Source organism: Camellia sinensis, chromosome 3, assembly GCF_055761805.1.
Source record: "Camellia sinensis isolate YWXY chromosome 3, ASM5576180v1, whole genome shotgun sequence".
NCBI lineage: Eukaryota > Viridiplantae > Streptophyta > Magnoliopsida > Ericales > Theaceae > Camellia > Camellia sinensis.
This window is the reverse complement of record NC_138963.1, coordinates 38,563,540-38,571,129: the sequence shown is the minus strand read 5'-3', so window position 1 is coordinate 38,571,129 and position 7,590 is coordinate 38,563,540. Positions and strand designations below refer to the sequence as shown.

Below are 7,590 nucleotides of genomic sequence, written 5' to 3'. Positions count from 1 at the left end.
TCTCGTGGTCAGCCCTCCCACTCGGCCAACACCGCGGTCGGCCCTCCTCGTGGTCAGCCCTCCCGCTCGGCCAAACGCCGAGGTCGGTCCTCCTCATGGTCAGCCCTCTCGCTCGGCCAAACGCCGCGGTCGCCCCTCCTCGTGGTCAGCCCTCCCGCTCGGCCAAACACCGCGGTCGGCCCTCCTCGTGGTCAGCCCTCCCGCTCGGCCAAACGCCGAGGTCGGTCCTCCTCATGGTCAGCCCTCCCGCTCGGCCAAACGCCGCGGTCGCCCCTCCTCGTGGTCAGCCCTCCCACTCGGCCAACACCGCGGTTGGCCCTCCTTGTGGTCGACCCTCCTGCTCGGCCAACCGCCGCGGTTGGTCCCCCCTCGATCACCCCTTCCGGTCGACCTCCATCCTGCCAATCCCTAACACATACATCTATGTCACTAATATTCCCTTCGTTGGACTGAAGCTGCACTCGGGAATGGGGGACTACTGACATGTATAAGCCCATAAAGGCCATGAATCACCTATGGCCCATCACTTGAAGCCCAGTGCATAACCCAGCTGACGAGGTCCAGGACAGCTGGAGTCCAACATGGCATAAAGAGCCAATGACATTCAGACACGGCAAGAGAAGAACGAACCACATCAGCAGATAAAGATTTGCAAAGTTATTGCCACTGCACATCACCATTAATGCAGCCCATCACAGCATTTATTACGACAATACCTCTCCGCCGGAACAGGACCCCCTTACCCTGAGCAAGGTAAGCTATAGCATAGGCTTTCGGCAAGGAGAGCAGGTCGGAAGGGACAGCGAAATGATTGCCAAAGGATATAAGCGAATGTTGTAGACAAGAAAAAGGTTAAGCTTTCTATCTCTAATCTTCACCCATATACTCTACTTCTCTTCCTAACTTGATCGTCGGAGGGTTCACTGGGGGACTACCCCGTTCCCCGTTGAACTTGTTTGCAGGGTATCCGATGGGCTCGATCATTCGGGCTTGGGCTTGAGGAGCTTGGACCAGTTCGCTCCATTCACCGGGGATAAACTGTATCAACAATTTTCACTAAGGTTATCATAAAATTTTCTAATCTTTTATGTAATTCTATCTATTCAAATAAAAAATTCATGTAAAATAGGAATGGGATTGGACAGTCTCTAGTCCGACCTAATGGGTCTACTTTTGGAACCCATTTCGATGATCCAAACCTTTTACATTTTAATTCGTTGAATACATTATCCGTACAAAAAATTAAGTCGATTGGATAATGAAAATCACGTATTGGAATCAATTTTGTATTAACCGTTTATTTTCTCACCGTCTATTTTTTTAATACAAAACTGATCCAAACACATGGTTGCTGTTATCCGATCAACTCTATTTTTTACGGAGACGATATACTCGACGAACCTTTAAATGTGTACAGTTCGGATTACCAAAACGGGGCAAAAAAATGGGTCCACAAGGCCTAACAACAATCCAATGACAGATTGGAGAAAAGTGTATTTTAAGATGTGTACTTTGGTTATCTATTTTAGAGTCAACTTAGGGTTGGTTTGGGGTGTCCTAAAAAAGTGTATTTTTTGTCTTTTTACGAAAAGATGTGCAGAAAAATAGAGAGGTGATGTGATGGAAAAAAGATAAAAAGATAAAAAGATGGATTATATAGGTTATGCCAAACCTAACCTTAGTAATAATAATAGAGCTTGCTTGGTTTTGATTTTCAGAAAATAGTTTTAAGAAAATTTTATTTTTTTATTTTTCGTATTTTAATATTTTTAATGAATTTTTTTAATATTGTAAGCAATATTTTTTAATTTTTAGATACACCTAACATAAATACACTTAAAAAGTATAATATTTGAAAAAAAAAAATCTTTAAAAAATATACTAAATATAAAAAATACAATATATATATATATATATATATATATATGAAAATTCAATACATTTTTCGTATTTTTCATATTTTTGTATATTTATTAATTTTTTAAAATATTTTTTCACAAATATTTTACTATTTAGATATATTTAAGTAAGGTGCATCTAAAAAAATAAAAATAAAATTACTTAAAATTTTAAAAATATTCACTAAAAAAACAAGAAAAATAAAAAACTCAATTTTCAAAAAACTGAATTTAGAAAACTGAAATCAAACACACTGAGTACTAGTAGTAGTAGTAGTAGGGCATAATTTCTAAAATTAGGAAAATGCAATTAAGTTAAAAATAAAATATTTTATGAATAAAAATCCACCTTGTCTAACACACACAGAGCAACAACTAATAACAAAAGCTAACTTCAACAGGTAAGTGATGGAGAGAGTTCGAGGGAAGAGTGGCGGTGGTTGGATGCCAGTGATTTACCGGAAGCAGAGGCAACGTATGAGTGGTAGTAGCAGATCAGGGGCAGAGCAGATAACTCTTTTTGTGGACAATCTTCCATGGTCTATGAGCCCAGAAGGTTTTTTTTCGTTGTTCTCCAAGTTTGGGGTTGTGAAGGATGTCTATATCCCAAAAAAAACCAGGAAGTCTACCCGCACCAGGTTTGGTTTTGTTAGATATGATTGTTTGGTTGCTGCAGACGTTGCTGTTCAAAAGGCAAATGGGTTATGGGTTGATAATATATCCATCTTTATTAAGAGAGCGGATTATCGGAAAACCTCTGGAGTGAAGGAGCCTCAATCCAAGATGAAGGCTGTTGTTGGAAATGATGGGGTTGGTCATAAGCTTGTCCATCTGGCTGACCGTCCACTTAGAGATGGCCAGGGTAAGTCCTATGCGGATGTGGTTAGAGGAGGAGGAGAGGGTGGGCTGGTGATGGTAGGTCATGAAGAAGGTAACGGATGGCTATATGAGAGTGTTATTGCTAAACTGAAAATGGGGTTTGATTTCCTTGACTTTGAGAATCTAGTTCATCTCATAGGGTCTGAAGATATTGAAGTGAGAAGAGGTGGTGGCAAGGATGTAGTGCTTACATTCAAATCGGTTGAAGACTTCAAGGCTAAAATGGGTCAATTGGATGAGTGTCTTAAGGAGTGGTGTTGTTCAGTAATGGAAGGGAGACGAGCTGTGGTTTTGGAACAAGAGAGAAATGTTTGGCTGTGTTGCTATGGGGTGTCGCTGAACTTATGGAGTGCTAACACGTTCAAAAGTATTGGTAATCTTTGGGGTGAAGTGGTTAACATTGCAGATGAAACATCTTGTATGAAGTCATTTGATTGAGGGAGAGTGAGATTAGTCACCAAGCATATGGGGCTTATCAATAATGTAGTTAATCTCAGTTGTAGGGGTGCAATTTTCCCTGTTCGGGTTTGCGAAGAACAAGTGGTGGAGACGAAGATTGTTACAGAAGTTTGTAAGTGCATGTTACATTTGAGGCAAGATGACTTCAGTTCAAACATGGAGGATCTTCGCGGGTCTGCTAATGGAGTTCTGGAAAATGGTAGTGATGATGAGGTGGCAGTTGACGTGGATGAGATAGGGGACAACTTGAAGGTAGTGGCAGGGTTTGGTCACCAAGGATCCTCTAGAGTGAAATTTCTTTAAAGTTTCCTAGAGTACTACATTGTGTGGTTGAGATTTATTGGCAAGTCACATCAATTTTTCTGATGTGACTTGCCAATAAATCTCAACCACACAATGTAACACTTTAAAAAATTTTAAAAAAAAATCACTCTAGGGGATCCTTGCTCGGATTTGGTAGGTCCACCGAGATCATGGAGTCTGACATGGTCCTGAGGGACGGTTTGGTGTCCAAATCAATACTGGCGGAGACAAGCTTTAGTGACCTAGGAAAGTCAAACGTTGTTGAGGCATGCAGAGCTGTAAACCCCAACTGTATCCTAGTTGGCCATCTAGGAAATGATTATAATTCTGGGCACATACTTGGGCCTGGTGCATGTGCATCTCCATATTGCAGGCCTGAGGAGCAAATAGAAGTGGTGGTTGATTTAGCTCAGTATATTGGGCCTATTCCTGAATCCAGCCCAATTTCCTTTACTGTTGGTGATGTGGGCCTTCGTGGTTTGGAACATGGTGTGGGTCAAGAGCATATTACGGGTGGGGAGCATGGTAACCGAAATCTGTAGCTGGAAGTGAACCCTAGGGGTCAAAATTGTAGAAGAGCAAGGAAGAGGGCAAAACTGAATCCAGAAGAGAGGAGACTAGTCCGAAGGATGGCTAGAGGTGCAAGGCCTATAAGGAAAGCTCATTCACTTCCAATTGGGAGCTGGCACAGAGGAGCTCTACTTAGAGCTACTTCGTTGGCTTTGTCTACCTCTTCTTTAAATCGGTGCGGATCAAGCAGAGACCGTAGGTTACAGCAGGAGGCTCAAGCAGTAGTTCAGCTCGGTAAAGCCTTAGGGCTGAATTGCAATGGGTTTGAGGCCGAAGTTGTTCAAAAATGTGTGGAGTTGGAGTGTGTGGATGAGGAGCGTGTTGCTCAGCGGGCTGGAACTGCCCAACAGTGAGGAGGTTAAGCTGGAGGTTTAGGAGTCTCATATTTTTGTAATGATAATTCTATCTTGGAAAATTAGGGGTGTGGGTAGAGCTGGGAAAAGGCTTAGAATTAAGAAAGTTTTTAGAGAAAGAAAAGTGGATGTTGTGTTTTTTCAAGAAACTAAAAAAGCTGGGTTGGTTGAGGGTTTGGTTCGTTCATTATGGCCATGGGAGGAGATGGATTATTTAGCTGTTGATCCAGATGGAACAGCAGGGGGCTTGTTGTGTGTGTGTGTGTGTGTGGAGGCCTTCGGTGTTGTTAGGTCAAGTTTGGAAACTTGTAAAAAAGTCAAAAAGTTACTCAAAAAGTTAATATTATTTATCAAAAGTCAACAATTACGGTTGCATAACTCCCAATTTGAATTTTTTTCCAACAAATTAATTTTTACAATTTTTTATTATACATTTTTTCATAAAAAATCAAAAAGTTAACCCAAACATCTATATTTTTAACCTCATTTTTTTAGTCCAAAAAGATAAAAAATACACTTATTTAAGACACCCCAAACAATCTCTTAATGAACTCTTGTTGTAATAGCCAAAATGTCATTATAGTGTCAGGTATTCTTCTCCCTGATTTTGAGTGTGTGTTGGCTAATGTCTATGCACCAAATGATGTTGCAAGAAGAGGGCTCTTCTGGCATTCTATAGTCAGATTAAAGACCAGTTTTCAGAAGCCATGGTCCCTGGGTAGGGATTTTAATGAAGTTAGGAACCCTAGGGAACGCAAAGGATGTCTGAGAAGAGATAGGGGAATGAGGGATTTTAATGACTTTATAGATTTAATGGAAGTCACAGAGCTTCCTCTGCTGGGCAGACAATTCACTTGGTGCAATGCTATGGATGGTGAAAAATGGAGTAAGCTTGATAGGTTTCTCCTATCTCCTGAGTGTGTTCTGTGGGAGCCAGAAAATAATATATATCTGCTTATTGGGGCTTACCCAAACAAGGCCTACAATGGGTCCAGCCCAAACAAATATCACACCCCCCATCTATATAAAGGGGGTGCATCCTAGAAGATGAGGTATGTTCTTTCTTTCCACATAGCACACAAACACTCTTTATGTTTATACATTCATTCTTTCAATAAAATGACTAACTTAAGCATCGGAGTGTCTCCGGCCGGCAATCCCGGTTAGGTGGCGCTGATCATGTTCGTCCTTACAGATCTGCAGGAGCCAAGCTCATCTCTTCGTTGGATCTCTTCAACAATCATTGTGAGAGGATTTTCTGGGTCTCACAATTGGCGCTGTCTGTGGGAACACATCTGAAAGAGTTCAACGAAGAAGATGATAAATTCACAGTATTCTACTTTTGCTCCTATCTATTGCAAGTTTATTTATATTTTAATATGATTTGCTTCAGTATAATTAAAGCTTTGCTTTTCATATCAAGCACTCCATGTGCAATGGGTTTTTCTCTCTTTAGCGATTATTTTATTTTTGTAGTCTTTGCATACAAATTTATTTATCAACTTGATCCTTGTGGCAACTTCTTTTTTAGATCCTAATCTCAGTTTGTAAAGAAAAATCACAGTGACCATTTCGGCAACTTGGCAACCCAGTTCGGCAGTTTGTTTGAGGTTTGGCAAGCAATGGAATAAAGTTATGAAAGGTAATGAAGGCATTTAGAATATACACCACCGATTGGTTAATTTCACAAAGATATTTGCAGATATACAGTTCAGTACTCCATTTCTCTGATGGCTAGCCAAGTGATATCGAATAGCAAAAATCAAGAACTGTCAACCAAATGTTTCGGGAAGAAAGAACCAAGAGCGCTGTCGAAGAACTATTTTAGCAAGTAAAAAAGGTTACCGACTTTCCAACAAACTGTTTCGGCAAGACAAATCAATTTGAGTTACCGACCTAGAGGTTTTGGCAAGCCAAAGAATCAAGCAAAGTTTGCCGACCAAGAATTTGGCAATCCAAGGGGCTAAGAAGTTGCCAATCAAATGTTTTGGTAAGCCAAAGTGCAAAGATGATATGCCGACTAAACGCTCATCAAAGACAAATACAAAGACAACCAAATACAAAGAAAAGTTTCCAACCACGTGTTTCGGTACACTGAAAAGTCAAGAAAGGTTGCCAACTTAGTGGTTTCAACAGAACAAAGATGAAGAGTAAGAGGTTGTCGACCAAGTATTTCGGTAAGCCGAAAGATCAAGAAAAGTTGCCGACTAAGAGGTTCAGCAAGCCAAAATCCAAGATAAGTTGCCTCCAATTAAATTTCTCTAATCCATATTCTCAAATCTATGAGCATGAACACAGTTTTTCTACCAACACGCATCACCATCTCGGCATGTTTCAACCATGTTGCAACGTCACAAACCACCAAAGAAGTGGCCAACCGTAAAATAAGTCACCACTGAACTAATAAAAGGTCCATTGTTAAGGCCGAAGAACATCTCGGTGGTATCTGATCACAGCCTGAATTCATTAACCGACCACATGATCGGCTGCAAGTCGGTCTACACTAAATAAGGGAAGTTGTTTTTCTCTTTGAAAGAATTTATTTGTATATTTCTAGTGTAGTACATATATGTGCGTATACTAGTTTTTTAATCAAACCCAAAAAACATGAGCATAGATAAAATATAAATATATATATATATGTCACAAAATTATGGGTTGTAAGTTTTCTCTCTCTAGAAATTGATAAAAAATATTATGTCAGACTTCGAATAGCACTGGTTGGCAAAATATATAACAAAGCCATCATTTTCCAAAGAACTTATTTTTATTTATGCTTCTATATGTATGAATGCACCCATGTCGAAATATTACATTATTAGTTGATCTTGCTGGGAAAAATGTCAACAAACATATTGCTCGATAATTAATTACTTTCTCTCTCTAAAGAACCAAGGTTAACCAATTGTAGTAGTGCAACTTGTGAATTGGCAGTCTAAGAGTTTATTTATATATTATACATTACATGTATTAAGAAACATTTGTCAGTTGTAGGTGCTTTTGAGAAGAATTAAATGGGTTTCAATGTTGTCTCTGTACAGAGACACCTCAGCAACCACACTGCCTATGAATGTATACAATTTCTATCGAAAATTTGAATTAATGTGAATCTCGAGGGCAATGCAACT

General features: G+C 39.9%; 1 long non-coding RNA gene across 1 annotated transcript; it reads left to right on the top strand.

Annotated features, from left to right (window-relative positions):
* Window positions 1–5,526: 5,526 nt before the first annotated feature.
* Window positions 5,527–7,222, top strand: LOC145822477 (uncharacterized). The gene is made up of 3 exons (XR_014363782.1): window positions 5,527–5,793; window positions 5,994–6,104; window positions 6,201–7,222. It is a non-coding gene; the product is annotated as an uncharacterized LOC145822477 (long non-coding RNA).
* Window positions 7,223–7,590: the final 368 nt, after the last annotated feature.